The following is a 19,243-nucleotide window of genomic DNA, read 5'->3' as shown; positions in this document are numbered from 1 at the left end:
GTCGTCCGGATTTCGATTCATCACGGTAGGGCAACAAACCAACATCGCCAACATTCCCTTTTGAATTTCTCTTTTCTCGGAAGTGCCAACATGCACGAACGAAATAATGAAAAGTAATCCCTTTTTTGACATCAGCAAAAGCGCAATCAAAACAAAAATACTGCGGGCTGTGTTGTGTTTGCAGCACGAACGAACGCCCGCTCGCACACACATCCCGAAAAGATATTCCACACACGAATGATACGGAAAGGACTTCTGCATGGGGGTGCTCGCTCGTCCTTTTTCTCCGCTTGTATGTGTGTTTGCTCTCCTCCGGCGACGATGTTTATCGTCGTCCTTTCCAGGCATGCACACCATCAGAAAATTATCGATTTTTGTTTTGATGATCCTTCTCTCCTCAGCGCAAATAAAGTCAGAGCTTGATAGAACAGAACCAGCAGCTTGTCTCATCACAAACGTTCTGCGGATTGGATGACGGATCGCGTCCGTTCTTATTTCGTGCTGTCGTCGTCGTCGGGAGTGGCCAAAATCTACCACGGATATCAATCCGGTTCTATAATCTGGCTGTAATCGATTGTGCAATTGAGGCTTTTGATAAGCCACGGTTTTTGGCTTTTTTGGTGAAGTGTTCAGCGTGAAGCGAAACGTGTTGGAAGCGGAAAATCTTCGGAAGGCTGTCGTGAAAGAACCGGAAAATTGAAACAATTTGTGGTAATACATAGCAGGTTTCATTTTCTTGATAATTCCATAGAGAAAATCGTCGAAATCGGAGGAATATTAGTGTTCTCTCAAACGTTCCACCAAAGTGATAAAATTTCCTACGGTGGAAATTTCGGTCGGAGGGCGCGAGTCCTTTATGGGAAAGGCAGACAAAACCTGCAGCAGGGCCGGGTGGTGAAATCCTAGAAGTGTCAATCATCAGGACAAGCGTGTGAAAGCCGTGCCACAGAAAAAGACGATAATTTCACGCCAGTCACGGAATTGCGGCGGAAAAGCCTGCGGTTGTGTTTTATTTGGAAAGGGACTCATATTCGGTACTATAGAGCAGACAATGTTGCATATTAGGGCCTAGCTCCCGGAATCTATCGCAACGTTTTTCAGGGACTTTCGGTTTTGTAAATTGGATCCAAACAAACACCTTTCCAGGAGCTTTTATTAAATTTATTCTTAAATTCCTATCAAAATCTAAAAGTGTATTTCACGTTTATCACTCTGGAATCTACAACTCACACTCAAAGCCTGCTGAGTTGTATTGTGAGGCGTGAATCATATTAGTTTAGTGCGGCACTTAATTAGCGTGTCTACATAAAAAAGTGATCTCGACTTGCGTTTCTCAACAGTTCGGTGTACTCAATAAAGGATTATTTTAGCTTGTAGGACACATCTCATCAACAACCATGGGCAACATACACACCGTTGGACCGAACGAGGCTCTTATCGTATCAGGTAAGTGGAATCGCCTCCAAAAATGTTTATTGTTTCTTTCACGGATTGCACAATACCAAAAACACCTGGCTTAATCAGTACGTTTGGAGATAAGAACGGGTTTCGAATATAATTACCGTAACCGTTTACAAATACCTACAATCGTATTGAAAAATAGCAATGCGTCATCTTTTAGCGTAGATTTACTTACCTATATTCGAATGCGTATCTATCTAAGCCGAATGTGTGTCTCATACTCTCATATGGCACGAGAATACAAATCACAAACCACTTGAAGTCGTCTTGAATAATTTTATGATGCTTTCAATGTATAGCATCCAAATCTGCAAAATTTCAGGGTTGCCTACATTGTATTTGTGTGTAGAATATCTATTCTTAGAAAGAAGTAAACACAGAAAAAATACACATTAATAATATACGACATTATGAGAGGTATTCACAACGTATTTGCCGGGAATTCCAAAGATCAACCAGATTAGATTCGCTCTCGCCTAAAGGTAGACTGTCGATCTTACTGTCGCAACTTGGTAAGAACCGTGACATAAATCACAAAAGTCTTTGGTCAGAAATCGGCGTATTTTAACTCCGCCTCATCGTCTACCGAAAATTCTAATGGGAATTCATCAGATAATGTACCCACTTCAAGTGATATGTCTGCCTCTGATTTTAATTTTCTAACTGAACAATTGAATCTTTATGCAATGTTCAAAGCCACCACTATGACTGAAGCAGTCCAAGTTGGTGTAAAATTTACGAATCAAATTGTTATTGGATTACGTTTTTGATCCAAATGCATGAATCCAAATAATAATTTAAATATTTTAAATTGGAATGCTCGTTCTTTGAATGGTAAGGAATACGAGCTATTTAATTTTCTTACAGCTAATAACGTGCATATAGCAGTTATTACTGAAACCTATTTGAAACCTGGATCCAAACTCAAAAGAGATCCTAACTTTTTTGTTTATCGTAATGATCGACTTGATGGGGCATGTGGGGGAGTTGCAATCATCATTCATAGGCGTATTAAACATCAACTGTTTTCGTCATTTGAAACTAAAGTTTTTGAAACTTTAGGTGTTTCTGTAGAGCTTGGTAAATATACTTTCATAGCTGCCTATTTGCCTTTTCAATGCTCTGGACAGCAAGTTAATTTGCTCCAAACTGATTTGCGAAAATTGACTCGCAATAGGGTACAAGCACCGGTTTTGGCCATACTCCAGTTGTGGCCATAGTGGATTATACACCGTTTTACATAGCCAATTAGCATGAAACCTTTTGCGTTCAGTAGATCACATTCATATGATAGAGCCACATTCATTTACTGGTCCGAATTGATTCAAAAAAATAGAAAAAACAACTCATTTTCTTTATAATTTTAACTCCCATACACCTAATTTGGACAGAGTTCTCCTAATTTGACCACTCTCATAAGAAATTTACGTGATTGGCCAATTTAGGAACCGAAGTGAAGTCTCTGGCCGTAACTGGTTCTGGTGGCCTATATTGACCAACGATATTTTCAAAGCAAAATAATGGTTTTAGCTCAGTTTCGATATATTACACACATAATATGTATTGAAAGCATGCATTCAACATATTTGTAGAATAAATACGGTTTTCCATACAATTTTAATTGACATTTTCTCTTAGGCTGGCCAAAAGCGGTGCTTTTAACCTAAGTCAAATTTTTTTGTCATTGGGGACTTTAATGCCAAACATCGGTGATGGAATCATTCTCAAAGTAATTCCAACTGCAGAATTTTATTTGATGAGTGCTCTTCAGGATATTTCTCAATTCAATACCCTGATAGCCCTACATGTTTTTCCTCTTCTAGAAATCCATCTACGATTGACTTGGTCTTAACCGACTCTAGTGATCTTTATAGCCAATTAGTTACTCATGCTGATTTTGTCCCTGTTACATTTCAAATATCCCATGAAGCGATTCTCAATCCTATCAGCTCCACTTTCAATTATTTTCGAGCCGACTGGAATATATATGAAACATATATTGACTCTAATCTTGATGTTAACATTTCTTTACAAACTAAACTTGATATTGACAAACTTTAACAAATTCCATTGTTGAAGCCAGGAGCATTGCAATTCCAAAATGTGAAGTAAAATTTGCAGAAAGAAATCAAGAAACGTTTTGCACAATTAAGAAACAAAAAATTTGAAAATAAGATTTCTCAAATGGACCCTGGCTCTAAGCCCTTTTGGAAATTATCTAAAATTTTGAAAAAAAACCTCAGAAGCCAATACCGGCATTGAAAGAGGAAAACAAATTATTACTAACTAATTGCGAAAAAGCTCAAAAACTTGCTATGCAGTTTGAAAGCGCGCACAATTTCAATTTAGGACTTACTAGTCCAATTGAAAATCAAGTTACTCAGGACTTCGAAAATATTCTCAATCAAGAGAACGTTTTCGTAAATGCCTGGGAGACTGATTTGGAAGAAGTGAGAACTATTATTAAAAAAATCAAAAATATGGAAGCTCCTGGCGATGATGGAATTATATCCTCATCAAGAAAATTCCAGAAAGTAGCTTATCATTTTTAGTTGATATATTTAACAAATGTTTTCAATTAGCATATTTTCCTGACAAATGGAAAAATGCTAAGGTTGTTCAAATTTTAAAACCAGCCAAAAATCCTGCAGAAGCTTCTAGCTATCGTCCAATCAGTTTGCTTTCCTCCATCAGTAAACTTTTTGAAAAAGGTCATTTTGAATAGAATGATGGCCCACATCAACGAAAATTAAATTTTTGCCAATGAACAGTTCGGATTCCGCCATGGACATTGGACCACTCATCAACTTTTACGTGTAACAAATTTGATCCGTTCCAACAAATCTGAAGGCTATTCTACTGGTCTTGCTCTTCTAGACATAGAAAAAGCATTCGACAGTATTTGGCATGAAGGTTTGATTGTAAAATTAAAAAACTTTAATTTTCTAACATACATTGTTAGAATAATTCAAAGTTATCTGTCAAATCGTACACTTCAGGTTAATTATCAGAACTACAGATCTGAAAGACTTCCTGTAAGAGCTGGTGTTCCCCAAGGCAGAATTTTGGGACCAATATTATACAATATTTCCACATCTGACTTACCCGAGTTACCTCAGGGATGTCAAAAATCTTTGTTTGCGGATGACACAGGCCTCTCCGCCAAAGGACGAAGTCTGCATGTCATCTGTAGTCGATTGCAAAAAAGTTTGGATATTTTTTCTTCATACTTGCAAAAATGGAAGATTTCTCCTAATGCTTCCAAAACTCAACTAATAATATTCCCACATAAACCAAAAGCTCTTTATTTGAAACCTTCAAGTAGACATGTTGTCACGATGAGAGGGATTCCAATAAATTGGTCAGATGAAGTTAAGTATCTAGGGCTCATGCTTGATAAGAATTCAACTTTCAAAATTCACATTGAGGGCATTCAAGCCAAATGTAATAAATATGTAAAATGTTTCTATCCCCTTATTGATATCAAAACTTTGTCTTAAGAACAAGCTTTTGATATTCAAACAAATTCTCAGGCCAGCCATGTTGTATGCTGTACCAATATGGCTGTTGTAACACCAGAAAGAAAGCTCTACAGAAAATTCAAAATAAAATTTTGAAAATGATTCTGAAGCTTCCTCCCTGGTATAGTACCAATGAGTTACCTAGAATATCCAATGTTGAAACATTGGAACAAATGTGAAATAAAATAATTAATAATTGCAGGCAAAAATCGTTACAATCTTCTATTGCCACGATTAATGCGATATATGTTTAGTTTAAGTTAGGTTAAGTAAATTGAAAACGTTTTTTTTTTCTCTTATAAGCAGGTGAAATCAACTCAAATCTGAACTGCTACGGCAAATGAAATGTAATATGTTGTTAACAAAATGTTAATAAAATCTTAAATTTGTTTTACCAAATTAGGATGATAGTGTTGTCTAATAACACAGAACACCTAGATATAAGAAATGAATGTAGTGTTTGGTATGATACTAATAAAAAAAATAAAAAAAATCAATAAATTCTTGAATATTTTTTTAGTCTTGCTTTTAAAAATCATGTAGTTTGCAACATCGAAAGCTAGGTTTCCGAACCGGTGGCCTCTTTCCGACACTTAAGAGGGAAATATATTCAAACACGACGTTGGCTCTTTCTTCGTTTTTAGTGTTGCTGTCGAGATAAGCACGATGTCCAATAGAATGATCCAGACAGGCAATGCTGCATAGATCATGAAATCTTCACGAATGCATGGAAGCGACGGAAGTTGGTGCTATTACCAAAGGCGGGAAAATCTCCAGGTGACCCGTCGGAGTGTAGTGCTATCTTTGTATGTATTAATACAATTTAATTACTACGAGAGTACCTCAAGGTTCAATCCTGGGCCCGAAGTTATGCGATGTACTATGACGTACTGAGACTTTCCACAGGTGTTAAGATTGTTGGCTTGGCCGATGACATCACTCTAGTGGTCTATGGTGCATCAATAGATGAAGTAGAGTTGACTGCAGTGCATTTTATCTTTATAGTTCGATGAAAGCTTAGTCAGTTATTGTTCTCAGAAACATCACTTTACTTCTGGATTCAACTTATGATGTTTCGCAGTATCTCATTTGTAACCTGAATCCTTAACAAAAACACATACCTAGCTAAATTTGGAGAAGTCAAATTATCTTTAACGCCCCAAAACATGTTGATTGGTGCAAGCTTTTTTCTTTGCAAGTGCCTATACAGCCAGACAGGATATAAATCCCAACCTGCCACACCATAAGCTGTCCTCGAACCTCGAGGGATCCTGGTTCCGAGGTGTCGGAGAGCTTTATCAATCAGAGTCACATCTAAGTGACGGTCCCTGTGGCACTATTTCCGTATCGCGTGTCACGCTTAGCCTCCATTGACGCCTGAGAAAGGAGAATGATACCATACCGTGACATAGTTGATGAATCGATTTTTTCGTTCTATCTAATGGCCTATGTCGCTTAACTCGCTGCGAGCTTTCGCTTTTTCCGTACCAAGATGGTGAGAAGACAAAAAGCATCCGGATGAAATGAAAGACTAATATTTGTGTTTTCGTTTGTCCAAAAATAGTTTCTATCGTTCTGCGATTATGTTGTGGACCTGGCAGAATAAGCCTAAGGTAACGTTCGCCTCCGGTCAAGCTGGAGGTATCCTTGCGTGTTCTCCACCCATTAGGGCCAATGCATTGTGCCAAGTTGCTTCCCGTGGAGAGAAACTCGATGCCAGTGTGGAGCATACTGCGAAAATTGTGTTCTTCGCTGAATGAGTGGTTTCTAGGGGGCGAAATATCAATGTGTCCTAGGAAAAGCATAACCACCAACAGTTTATTGAAAAACAGCCAGTAAAATAAATCAAAACAAGCAATAATTGAATACAAATTAGCAAATAAAGTTTCCAAAATTACATATACAAGGATATACTTTTTGTGGAAAAAAATATGAACAATAAAAAATAAGATATCTTGAATAAACGTTCAAGAATCGATTACATTATTCGTGAAAAAAATAATGATAATAAGCACTACAATATTAGAAATTTTCAAAACAAAAATGCAAACAGCTCTTCAAATATTAAAATAGCAATCAATTTTCACAGTTTTTATTGGAAACTTTCCAGTTTTCGGCGTTTTTATATATTTTTCATGTTTAGATGTTTTGTTTCAATTTCCCATTGGAATTTTTTTAGTTATTTTGCGCTAATTTTTATTTTTTTCCTGGAATATCTATATAAATAAAAATGGAATGGTGTTTGTATGTCACGAAATGGCTTACGAACGGGTTAACGGATTTGAATGATTATTTCTCCGTTTTGTTCGTCAAGGGTTCCGACGTGTTTGTGCGTATAAAAATTCCAGGATATTCAACGGGAAAGTCGAAAAAACGAGAGTGGGTGGAACTGTCATTTTGTATGGGACGACCCATAGCGTATACAACAGCCTACTTGATGGCAAGACGAAGTTTGCCGGGACCACTAGTTTTAAATATTTTAGTGGTAATTCATTTTCTTTCGAGCTAGTTTCTAATTTGTATTGCTTATTTACATTTTCTATAGGAATGGAGTAGTGTTTGATCCGGAGACGGGGTTGGTGGTCTGATGGCTACCGCTTCTGCTTCATAAGCAGAAGGTCATGGGTTCAATCCCAGGCCCGTCCCTTTCCTCGTACTTTGTAGTTGTGTATCTCTTACTTGCTTCTATCTTCCATTCTAAATCTATCACACTCAAACTATTCGTTCAGAGCAAACGCTAGAACCAGAGACGGACAGGAAACCGTTTCCCTAACGCTTCCATTCTTCCACGCGCATGCCTTTCCTTACGCCTGATACATAGGCAGTCTGCAAACCACAAAAGCAAACCTCCCAACTAACAATTCAGAGCCACAAACAAGCATGCATGTTTAGTTATTGTTCAATAATGGTAATGGCAGCTGAATAAAAAATTTGCTCTATAAAGAGCTGAGAAGGTGCTTTTTTAACACAAACTTAGATCAATGTTCAACGTTATGCATTAGAATGAACAAAAGTTGAATCGCCACTTATTAAACGTTTCTAAAGATTCTCATTCGACTAGTCAAGATTGTTCTACAAATGAGCTGAACAAGACATGTTTCCCCCAGTTAAAAAGCCAATATTCCACTAAACAAATGTATATGTATAGAAGGATATTCAGAAGACGAACTAACGTTTTACTTGCGTCGCACTTCAGCTATTCCCACATGTTTAACATAAGCATGAATAAGAGCTGAATAAGTATCTTATAAAATCCTAATTCAGCTTCAGTATATTTTAAGAACAGTGGATCCAATAGAGGCCAAAATGATGATTAACAAACACATTGTTCAGCAATAAATAAGCCTTGTAAAAGCGATCACACTATAGCTAAATTTCATAAAATGGACAAAATATCCGAAATTTGTGTTGAGTTCCGAATGCATTTCAAAGCTCATAAATTATGCTTTCTTGAAACTTTTGAAATAGCTGTTCAGAAAATAAACATGGTCAGTCTCCAGAAATGCAGAATTATTGTGAAAAACAAATATAAACATTTAAGCTAAGTATTCTGAGTAGGAGCAAAGTACTGACAAACAAAGCGTGATATTGACTTGATTGACATAAGAGATAAAATATCGGAAGACAATATTAAAATTTTGTTCCTGGAGTAGTTGAACCTATGAAAAATGAATAACTCGCAGCTATTGGTAAAATCTTGCAGACTCTAAATATGACATGCCAATTTTGTTCTAGTAGTTTATTTTAGATATCATTTTCAGATATTTTATGTCATATATCTATCAAGTTAATATCACTTTTAGCTATCCATATTATATTTTATATTGCTAAGCTTTTTTCGCCTGCTCGGGATGTTTTTCCGTACAACAAAAATTGAAATTTCTTTGACAGAATTGATTAAATAAATTTCTATAGCCAGCTACATTTGAAATGACATTTCTTCACAACTGAATAAATACTTCGCTCTAAGAAAAATGATTTACTTGGCCATTTCCGAAAATAAAAATTGCATCAAGATATTCGAATATTTTTCTAATCAGGTGGGTTCTGAGGACTAACCCTTCAAATGATTCAAATATATTCAAATATAATAATACAGAGAACTTTTCCTTCAATGCATATGTAATAGGTTTATGAAAAATACAAATAAAAATATAATCAAACTATAATTTATAAAATCATTTAAGTTAATTAATCAGTTTTGAACAAACTAAAACTTATTATGAAATTAGATTAATCATTTCAGACTGTTTTTAATTTGTGTAAATAAACATTATTTTGACCAACATCGACATAAATTTTCTCACTGTGCGCTAAAAATAGCCGACTGAACTCAGCTTGGATCAGCACTAAACAGCAGCTGAATAATATGCTTGTTCAGTTGTAGATTAGCGTACCATGTGTTGATTAGACGTTGTCGAATAGAAGCTCGAACATGGTCAATATTCAGCTATGAGAAGTTTATATTTTGCACTGGACGGTATGATCATCAATTCTAGGATGGCGCAGATGGCAAGGCATACCGCTGACGATTGGAAGGTCTCGAGTTCGAATCCAGTAGACAGGCGATTTTTAAATAAGATTGTTATACTATTATAATAATAGTGCACACTGCATTTATAAAGTGCATAGAAAAATATTTTATAGTTTTTATTAGTCTTTAATTATTTTTAGACCAGCCGTATAAAAGCTGAACTAAATGCTTGTAAAACGTTTTTAAAGCCAAAAATAAAGTTGGTATTCAACGACATGCTTTAAAGTTTCTCCAAATTTGTGTGAACAGTGCTTTAACAAAGGTTGGCAATGGAAATTATTAAAATGTTATAAAACATGTTGCTGGATAAAACTGCCATAATGGTGTTTGTTAAATGAGTGAATGTTAGTTGGTTCCTTGTGTAAGTGCAGCTGATCTGGCGATACTGGAGTAGCATCCACGGGCGGCCAATCAAGCTCAAGCTCAAGCTCAAGGAATGGAGTAGTGTTTGATCCGTTGAATCTGTTGCATGCTTCTTTGTGGGTGAGCGACGGAATTCGGATAGTGTCCGGTTCGCATAGTAACCGCATTATCGGTATCGATCATTCGTGTATATGTTCACGTATTCATTTCTTATTATATCTTTATCGTTTACCAAAACGAATCCTTTCCCATATCCAAACTCCCAGTGTTTTCTTGTGGAAGTGCAGAGGACTCCTTGGTTTCCATAAAGCAAGTAACACGTCAACATTTCCCTTCCATACCCAAATTGACCTGCATTCGGACGCAGCCGGCGCCGGTATTTTTTGTTATAATAATAGGGGTATTCACTTAAAGCTGCGTAAAATGAAAATCTGCGTAACTTTAGCGGTGAAACATTTCAAATGGAATATTCCTCTTCTGATTCTAGGCGACGTCAAATCAGAGCATTTTAATCTAGTGTTCCATAGAATAACAGCCGGTCACCCAGGGTCACCTGGAAAATTGTTGTCTGAATTCGGAGTTGTTTATTCTCTTGTTCTCAATTTAATAACATTTTGATAATTTTGCTCCACGGCAAATCTTTTCCACATTACCGAAGGAGGACAATCCTTTAAAGCTGATGTACAGCATGCATCAACTTTGTTCAATTAAACCAGAATCCTAGCTAGAATCCCAACCAGGTAACTGCAATCAATGACAGACAGTGAACTGTTAGTCGTCACTCAGGATATTTTTGTGCATGTATGTTATAATCGCACTGATGGAATTCTGTACAAAATCATCATATGATATCAGTTCTATAATATGCAGATTCACAATTTGGAAGACTAGACTATGGGAATGATATTCAATGGGAGGCACACACAGAAACTATACATACAGTCATCTCTCCCTTACTCGATATTGAAGGGACCATCGAGTTAGGGAGGTATCGAGTTACAGAACACAAAAGCAGTGCAACTGCGTTCCAAGGGACCATCGAGTTAGCCATGAAAACCAACTTTTACTATAGTTCTCTAACTCGATATCGAGATACGGAATATCGAGTAAGGGAGAGTTAACTGTATATATTTATCTCACATGCTACAAGGTTCCACGTATCCACCTTACTACATTGAGCTCGAGGTTAATGTAAACGGAAGCCAAATATAGATGAATAAACATTTAGAGTTGTTGTTACTACTGTACGCTATATTTTGTCCTGCATCAAGTATTTCAATCTTCATTGATCTTGAGGAGAACTGGCCGCCCGGTTGAAAACCTTTTTAAATGAAGACAAATAATAATAATCTTTATTGATTACATCTTTCTGCAGTAGATTATTTGATGATTGGCATACTTCCGCAGCGGGTTTCGGAACATAACATTGAAAATCGAAAATGATCCAACCGAATTCAAATGACCGCTGCCATCTCCGTCGTCTGGTTCTGGTGTTAGAAAAAACGGGCAGATGTCTCTGAGGTGGCCCCCTCAGGCAAGTATGCGTGGTTTTCGAACTCGAGTCCGCCTCTGAAGTTCCTACGGATTACAGCTCCATTTCAATCATAATTGTTCACCAAGAAAGAAAGAATGTTTACTTTGAATTTTAATAAATACTGACACTCACAATTATCAATAGGGGTTTGTTCTACTTCGTCGTAAGCGCTACAATTCGTCGTATCAAACTTTAAATGTTCCAGCACGGCGGATATTGAAACTTACCTGCAACATAGATCCATTATCCAAGTGTAATTTTGTGAAAGCTGTTATGGTTTGTACACTTGTACACCAAAAATGCAATACAACTACTGTATTTCGGTAAATAACTTCAGTTAAATTATCCACTTTGCACTTTTTCACCGAAATCGCATGGACGAACACGATTTGAGAGAAATGCTTAGCGATCGACTGAGCCACACCACTTTCCAACACAAGTTTTTTTTCCGCCCCCCCGTGGGTTACTTACTTCGCCGGGCAGTTATTTTCACTATGGAAAACCTTCGTACTTCATCACTGAAGGATTTCATTCCAATCACACGCCGTAAAAGTTCTATAAGTCATCAAATTTTACGAAATTTCCTCAACCGCCGCGTATAATTGAGAATGTAAACAAAGTTCAATCCGTCGTACTGAGAAAAAAAAGCTTGTGCGCATCAATGTGTGCGCGACGCTCGACGTATAAATACGGTTCCTTTGATTGTGTTGTTTTCGCTGTACTGTGAGCAAATGCCATAATTGTACGGTCAAAAGGAATTGTGTTCATATGTTTGGGCTGAATTTTGATGACGAACAATTAATTTTAAAGGAAATTAGTATTAATACTATCATGCTGAAGGAATGGGGAGATGCCCGTAGATCTATATATTCTAGTAAAACGTTTTATTAAAGCGTTGATATGTTGTGTTTTAACCACTCAATACACACAGTGAGCCGTAAGTTGTGAGACGAATCTGGAAACTGATTGCGACGGAGTTGAAAACGATACGACGGATTGAGAATTCGGTAAGATGCATTTTATTTGCATTATTTACAAAAATAGATCAAGATTTATCAAAATGTTATTGTACAATGCTAAAGCCGTTTTGAGGAAGAATTGGTTGGCATCGGTTTGTATCAGCATCATTCACTGCAATACTGGGAAAATTGCAGTTCTCACTGATCAATGCTTAATACGATGGACACTAGCACATCACCCTATTATGTTAATTTTTATGCCGATACTGACACCATGACTGTCATGTTGACTACACCAGAGCATTCTTAGATTGATTTTCAATATTCTGAAATATTTCATTGGTTATTTACGCTATATCTTGAAACATTTTAAATAATCAATTTAGCGCGACTTACGCTGCAGTTTACGCTGTTAAGTGAATACCCCTAATGAGAGCACCAGTATTTACACATTGAAGATGCTACTAATTCTGAGTAGCATCTGTTGGTTCCCTGTGTAAGTACAGCTGTTTTAGCAATAACGGAGTAGCAACTGCGGGCGGTCAATCATGCTCATGCTCATGCTCATGTATTGCTTATTTACATTTTCTATAGGAATGATATTTTGTTTTCAATATATCATTGCTCATTTTAATCGATTACAGAAGAGAGAAAATATATTTCTATTGATATTTTGAACTTTTTATAGCCAAAACTGTTTAAATTATCATTCATGTCTAATCATTCTATTGGCTACTTTTCGGTAAAACACAGAGTGTTTCCCTTTCTTAAATGCTCGTAAGTTTGACTGCCGTTTCTAGGGCAGCGCAGTGCCTTTTAACGAAGGGGAGAAAACACGAGGAAAGATACACATAAAAACCGGAAAGGATGACGTTACTGCCGGGACATGATGACGCCAGCCAGGACGAGACGCGTTGTTGTTAGCCGAACAGTAGTGGCTCCTCATCCTCTCGGTGTTGCTGTAGCAACTATGGATCGCGGAGCCGAAGCGAGGACTATAAGTATAATTTCCTCCCGTCGATAGTAGATAGCATATCCTGATAAGCAATTCTAGCGTATCGTTAACCGAACAGTGGCAGCAATCGAAACGAAAGTTAATTTTGACCAAATTAACCGTCGTTGTTTTCCACTGTTCGAAACATGCTTACCGCAGTCGCGTTCGAATGTACTTACCGGTCTATTTTTAGGCGTTCCCATCTTCAGCTGCATTCAATAACTGTTCAAGTACGAAACAGGCATGATGTAGACATAAATATATGCAATATGGAATCTCTTCCGCAGTAGAACAGCTAAGGGCAATGGGAAACTTAACTTCTTAACTTCTCGATTGCGAATAGAAATAATCGATTACCTACCTAGATTAGTTTGAAAAGAGAGCATTTTACTTTTAGCGAATATGCAAGGGGCGATAGATGGAACGATGGGGAAAAGTAATCGCAGCTCGATGTAAAAATCTTTCACATTTCTTTCTACAAAATCGTCGAATTTTAGATTTTTTTTTATTGACAAACATATTAAAATGGTAAGAATTTAGCAAGCTTCTTCAGTTTCTTGGCTCCAAATACAGGACAAAATATAGGACGCTTCGATACTGGTTCCCATTATGGCTGCTCAATTTTCACCACCAAATTAAATTTCTAACTAATCGCTTCAATGCGACCCCTTCTAAAGACTCCCTTTACCTTTAGGTCACATGACAGATTTACATACAATCGCAGGAGTGATTTTTAAAGCAATTTATCAAAGAATCTTTAGAGGAGTTTTACTAGAAATTCCTGGGATGAGTTTATGAAGATTTTTGAGAGAGAGCATCTTCGAGACACTTCTGAATTAATTGTGTGATATTTTTTTGGTCTTTTGTAAACCTATATATAATTCATGAGGTTTGCTATGAGTTTTGTCAAAGGTTCCTTCATAAACTATTCTAACATACTTTCTAAGCATTCCATTGAATAATTGTCCTACGACTAAGTAGCACGTCATTTGTTTCGGTAGCCATATTGGCATTGTAGCATGCAATTTCAAATTAATAAAACTAGTAGTTAATATTCATGGGTTCGAATCCCGTTGGTCGAAGATCTTTTCTTAAAAAAAAATTTCTTTATTTCCCTGAACGTATATGCAAAAATGGTAAGTTTTCAAAGAAAAGCTCTGAACACTGAGCTGTGAAGCAGGCTCTGGCCCAGTTGGCATATAACACAAGAAAGAAGAATTGTCTGAAATGTTCATTATAATACTTCCAGGAATTTATAAACAGATTGTGTAGGTATTTTATATTAAATTCCTTCAGGAATTATATTTGGAATACCTCTATGGAAGATTGCAGGGTTATGGTCAATTCTTATTATCCAGAAATCAGTACAAAAATTTTCTCAAGAATTGCTCCTAAAAATTTTTATACGATTCTAAGAAAACTCTTTAGGATTTTTTTTACTTGTGCTTCTGGGATCTATCCAAAGATATTTTTTCTGAGCAATTTATCTGGAAATTCTAAATCATGTGCATCCATGAACTACTCCAAAAGTTCTTCCAGAGATACTTATAAGAACACATTTACGAATTTTAGGGTTTTTTGGCATACCTTCTAGAATTGCTGCAGAATTAACACTTGCAATATTTATTTTGAATTTCAAATGAAAAACTCCAACACAACCTCCTTTCTTCAGAAATTACACTCAGAATTCTTGTAGGGATTGTTCCAGGGAGACCAGCAATCATATTTTGCTGTTATCAATTTAAGTTTTTTTTTCAAATGGCTTCCAAAATTCATCATTTTTATTTTCTTGAGATATCTTCAAGAAATTTCTATGTGCATTGATAATTCTTATAAAAGTATGCCATTAATAAGTCTACGAAATCCATCAAGAATTTCTCCATTATTTCCTGAATGTTTTTTTTCTGGAGATTCTTGATCCAAATAATCTATAGATTCTATCTATTTTTCCAAAGTTACCCCTGGGAAAATGATTTTTTTTCAGGGTTTCTTCCAGGTATACATTCTGGAATTCTTCCAGAGCTAACACCAGAAACTGGTCCAAAATGAAAGAATTTTCGCAGATCACAAAACAAATGAAGAACTGGCCCATCTAAGAATAGGGTCCTAAAATTTTTAATGAAGTCTTGTTTTTATTGAATAACATGAAAGAGCATGTTCTTGCAACTACTTCAGCATTTTTTATCATATACTACTACTTCAGCTATATCATATTTAAACTTCAATTTGAAAAATGGGTCCAAATATGAACCTTGACACTTTTTATCATGTTTGACGTTCACTTTGTCCACAAAAACGCCACAGAGGTTTTAGTTTTAACACTGGGGTTGTTCCTATCTGACATTTCGGAAGGCACACGGAAAACAAAATATATCCAAAATTTGAGTTTAAACTAAAGGGTGTGACAAAACTTCCTTCCTTCCTCCTGCTTAACCAAAAGAGAATCGTAGGAAAATTCAGTAAACATGTGTATCTAGCCTAAACTTAACCGTTTAGTACTGAAATTGATCCTCAAGTATTTCTTCAGACTTGTCTCCAAAATACAATAAATGTCACATTCTATTAAATTTCCCCAAAAATTTATCATTATATTTACATGAATTTTCCGATCTATAACTCGAAAATTCCTCTGACAGTCTCTGTAAAAAAAAATCTACACCCTAATAGAGCCTGTCAGTGTTTACCTTTCTGTATAAAAAGTAAAGAGAGTATTTTTTTTTCTCCTGGAGAATTGTTCTCTGGGCTCCTTAAAAATGGGTGACATGTTTCTTTTCGCTCGGGTGTTGTCAGTTCAATCGAAGATGACAGCGAAACAGCAAGCACTCCGCGAGCGTGTTATACGATTTTACGAAACGCATAGTCATCAATACGGCGGTTATAATGACGAAGAAGAAGAAGAAGTAGGCGTCGAAAAGCTAATCGACAACCAGAACGACAAGAACGGAACAAGTTTGCGTGACGCTGGCAGAAAATATCACTGCTCCCGTACCTTGATTCACCGAACCCTCAAGATGGAGGGAATCGTTAACCGTGGAATCGCAGCATTGCAGCGCCGGTGGATGACGTCGAACTACTGCTGGACGTCGTTCGTGCTGGACGACGAAAGTTACTTTCCGCTCTTGAAGACGCATATTCCGGGAAATGACAGCTACTATACCAGCGACAAGTCGACCACACCCCTGAAGTAAAATATTGGTTTAACCTTCTGATATCCAAATTTGTATTTTCGATCTAAGTATCATTTTTCGCTTTCTAAAATCGATATAAACAAGTTTTGGACAACGATTTATTTTTATTTGCAAATTTATGAATTTTGGTTTTTGATTTTTCTAACTTATTTTTTAAACATCCTTATCCTTTTTCATTTTTTTTAAATCCCTTCTGGGTTCCGATTAACGACAATGCTAAAATTTTGAGTTTTTGCATTACTTTTGAAAACATAAAATTTCTTTTTTTTTGGACCATATTTTATTTTCCGTGTAACTAACGGAAAAATCGATTTGAAACTATTTCAATTCCACCAGGCTCTTCTTCTATGATAGGTTGATTGTAGCTAAATATAAAATGTACAATGTTATGCATTACACGTTAAATTAGACCCAGGCCTTTGTAGGTTATAAAAGAATACAATTTTCCAATCATTTTTCAAAAATACAAAAATGTTTCAAAAGTCTTATTAAACTTTCCTAATATGGCCCATGATTTAAGCCAAAAATAAAAACATTTTCATTTCCGAGTTAAGAAAAAATACACAAAATTCCAAAAGTTACCCCGTCTAAAGGCGGGGTTGGGTTCTAGAGGGTTAAAATAAGTTATGCTCTACATCGCCATATCGAACAGATGAATTTCAAAGCCGTGCTTCAAGCCAAGCGGTCTGGCCAATGGCCAGTGGCCATCATTCAACAATTGTACCAGGAGAAGTGTCTTGAGAAAATTCTTTTGTCGTTTTTAAAGAAGCATCATGTGGATGGAAGAAACGACTTCTGGTCGGACAAGGCGTCCTTCCATTCCAAGAAAAGAACCCAACCAACTTGCCCCAGTGCAGTCCTATTGAGCCTAGTGGAATTCCGGGAGTAATTTCTAGACGAGTTCGATGAGGAATGCTTAGAAAATGTTCTTGGTTCAGGCGGTTTCGTACACTCTTTGTACTCTGTTTTCGTGTTCACCTGAACCTAAACCCAAACTGGTGGAAGGTGAACATCGGTTCGAACGCCGGTTCATTTGTACCTTGGTTGCAACCGCGTTCCAAATTCTGATACTTACCTACGAATTTTCGGTTGCTTCCGAGGTTGAGAATGATAGCACAAAAAAGGCATACACAAAACGGTTGCAATCCACGCTTATCAGTTTATACTTATCGTGTCTTGTTGAATGGTATAGTTAAATCCTTCGTTTTTCATATAGTTAGTGCTAAATGTTACTAAAAATATTGATCTTAGTTGATCTGCTTGAGTAAAACACGTATTCAAGCCTTAAGGGTCTTGTGATTTTCACCAATAATTTCCATATATGATAGTAGAAATTTATCTGTGTGGATTTCAACAGTGCTCAGTCTGTCTGCTTTGTGGCATTATTTGCACCAAAGTTTGAACCGATGTTTGAACCGAAGTACACATGTACCGGGTTTGGCGTGGTACATTGGTTTAGAGATAAAGCGCGTTTGCGGTTCAATACAAGTTGCATGGCTTAAACCGAAGTTGATGATCGGTTTCGTTCATGGGAAGACTGTTAAGAATTACTACATGAGGGCATCTTCAGCAGAGTTACAAATCGTATGACTAGTTACATGTTTTTTTTATAAATCGCCATACGATTGAATTATTAGATGAATAACTCTGAAAAATGTTTGGTACGCGCCTTCCAGGAATTCCTCGAACATACAGAAAATTCAGCAAAATAGGGCACATAGCTACTGAGGCACTTCCATGATTCACTTTGGCTTGGGGAGTTTTTCTCGGCCGAAGCTGTGCTGAAGGACGCATATTGTGGCCAAATATGATCTCATTGTCAGTAGCTTTTGAAAAACCCCAGAGCCGAGGTCGATCGAAAGTGCCAAGAATGTGATCCAGCTGTTTGAAGACAAGATTTTTTTATGAATTATTCATAAAAAATCTTGTTTTCAAACAAACATTTTTCAGAATTTTCTGTATGAATTTATGGAAAAATCGTGTGAGAAGCATTTAATAACCTGGTGCACTCTGAAAATTTTTCAAGAGGGTAATCATGACGCAATTTATTTATGCATATAGGGTGTCCCAGAAAGTATGGGCACGACTTTGATAATGAAAATCATTGTCCTTTTCCAAACAACCAAATATTTTTTTTATATATTTGTATTTTTATATAGGCTATTTCAATCAGCATCTGTGATAAATTTGTTTGATTTAATGATCATTTAAGAAACATTAAAAAGACATCTCTAAGAGAAGGAATAGTTTCAAAAAGTAAGAGCATATGGATCTCGAAGCAAGTTCGTTGCGAATGTGTTGAAATGTTCGAGTACCGTAGTTGGTAGTTAGCTCTTGAGAAATGAACAACCCCTTCAACCTTTACGCTGCTGAATGGTTCACATCCCTTTTCCTGTGCTTTTCATTGTTCTTCAACTACAAGGGGTTGAGTAGATTCGTTGGTCGCGGCTAATCACTGTGATAAAAGACACTTCTCATACTCCTTTTTCTGAGGGAGACGCTCATTGTCTGTTAGAGTGGTCCGAATCAACTATTTTAGTTATGAATGGTTTTGTAACTGTTTGAGGCTCTACTTATTCAAAGCAATATTATAACATCAGTTTTAAAGTTTCACTGATTGATGAAGAAAGTATGAGTATGAGTATGTATAAAGAATGGTTTTGAACTGACTATGTTTCTCTTGCATACA

At 36.5% G+C, this 19,243-nt stretch overlaps 2 long non-coding RNA genes across 3 annotated transcripts in view; one reads left to right on the top strand and one right to left on the bottom strand.

Annotated features, from left to right (window-relative positions):
• The first annotated feature begins 204 nt into the window (after positions 1–204).
• The window catches only part of LOC110679629, a 427,025-nt gene continuing 407,986 nt past the window's right edge, over positions 205–19,243 (top strand). Inside the window, exons 1-2 of one of the 2 annotated variants that reach the window (XR_002502656.1) lie at positions 205–711; positions 1,371–1,446. This is a non-coding gene — a long non-coding RNA (uncharacterized LOC110679629). The remainder of the gene's footprint in view (positions 712–1,370; positions 1,447–19,243) is intronic. The other variant, XR_002502657.1, reaches the window with a different exon arrangement.
• On the bottom strand, positions 1,136–1,990 carry LOC110679631. The gene is made up of 2 exons (XR_002502659.1): positions 1,637–1,990; positions 1,136–1,581 (listed from the first exon to the last, which is right to left on the bottom strand). It is a non-coding gene; the product is annotated as an uncharacterized LOC110679631 (long non-coding RNA).

Source organism: Aedes aegypti, chromosome 3, assembly GCF_002204515.2.
Source record: "Aedes aegypti strain LVP_AGWG chromosome 3, AaegL5.0 Primary Assembly, whole genome shotgun sequence".
In the NCBI taxonomy this organism is placed as follows: domain Eukaryota; kingdom Metazoa; phylum Arthropoda; class Insecta; order Diptera; family Culicidae; genus Aedes; species Aedes aegypti.
The sequence above is the reverse complement of the archived record's forward strand: the minus strand, read 5'-3'. Positions and strand labels throughout refer to the sequence as shown.